We start from the raw sequence: 1,077 nt of genomic DNA, 5'->3' as shown, positions 1-1,077 counted from the left end.
CTCCCCCCATATTTAGTCTCTTTAACATGACAGGAAAACACCAACCAATCACAGGTTTAATGGGTGTAGTAAATTTACCCCTTCAGTTTCTATTTGCAGCACCCACTATTCTTTTGAAACACCAGACAGACCCGACAGTGGCCAACAGTAAATTTCAGACCTCCGGAGTTTAAAAGTTCAGGTTCTCTGAGAATTCTGTGTTGCAGTGGCACTTGTCCAAACTTGGTATCTCCCTGTAGTTGGGGAACTTTAAATGTACCAGTAAAAAATGCTTTTTCCCCTTCAAAAGGAAGATGACTCACTCCTCAAAACCCAGCAGATCTGGCTGTGAGGTCTTTCCTCCTGTCCCATCTCTTCAGGCTTGTTTTTTTGCAATGGAGCAAGAGAGACCAAAATCTAACTTGAGAAACAAGACAGTGATGGCTATAAAGAGAGCAACCAGGAGCCACTGAGATGCTCCTTGACCTCCCACATCTAATATATGTGCATCACAAAACAACAACAAAAACAACAAGTCCACAGAATACAGCAGCTAGAATGACAAAATCCATTCATTCGAGGGTGGTGGAAGGCAGGAAGGGAGGTAAGAGGGTAAGTGGCCCAGGGAGAAAAAATATTCAGATCAGTCCAGGCACAGGGGCTGGCAAATGCCAGAAAAAAGCTGCAGAAAATCCTGTGGTCCTTTCAGACTCAGGGATGTTAGAAATGCACATATTGGTTTCAGGAAGATTATGCATTGCATGCACCAGAGACAAAAAAATCCCAGTTCCTCAAAGAGAAGGGGGCATGCAGAGGGCCCTTGGCCGAGTGGGTCCTGCCTTCCCTGGTGCGGGAGGTGAAAAGCAAAGAGCTGCACAGCCTCCTTACAATCCCACTCATCCCCTTTGGGTGGCAGGTGACTCGCTAGCAGTAGCCTTCAGTTTGGCAGGAGACAGATTCGGTGAAGGGAACGTCTCTGCCGAGGTTGAGCTACTCAGGGCAGACTGCAGGGCGACCGTCTTATAGAAGAGTCTGTTGCTTAAGAAAACCACCAAGGAAAAGAGGAGTACCGTATTTGCCGGCGTATAAGACGATTTT

At 46.7% G+C, this 1,077-nt stretch overlaps 1 pseudogene; it reads right to left on the bottom strand.

Moving 5' to 3' along the window:
• Window positions 1-350: 350 nt before the first annotated feature.
• LOC109376513 (etoposide-induced protein 2.4 homolog) overlaps window positions 351-1,077 on the bottom strand; it is a 2,791-nt pseudogene continuing 2,064 nt past the window's right edge.

This window comes from Hipposideros armiger, unplaced genomic scaffold, assembly GCF_001890085.2.
Source record: "Hipposideros armiger isolate ML-2016 unplaced genomic scaffold, ASM189008v1 scaffold_1142, whole genome shotgun sequence".
In the NCBI taxonomy this organism is placed as follows: Eukaryota; Metazoa; Chordata; class Mammalia; order Chiroptera; family Hipposideridae; genus Hipposideros; species Hipposideros armiger.
The sequence above is the reverse complement of the archived record's forward strand: the minus strand, read 5'-3'. Positions and strand labels throughout refer to the sequence as shown.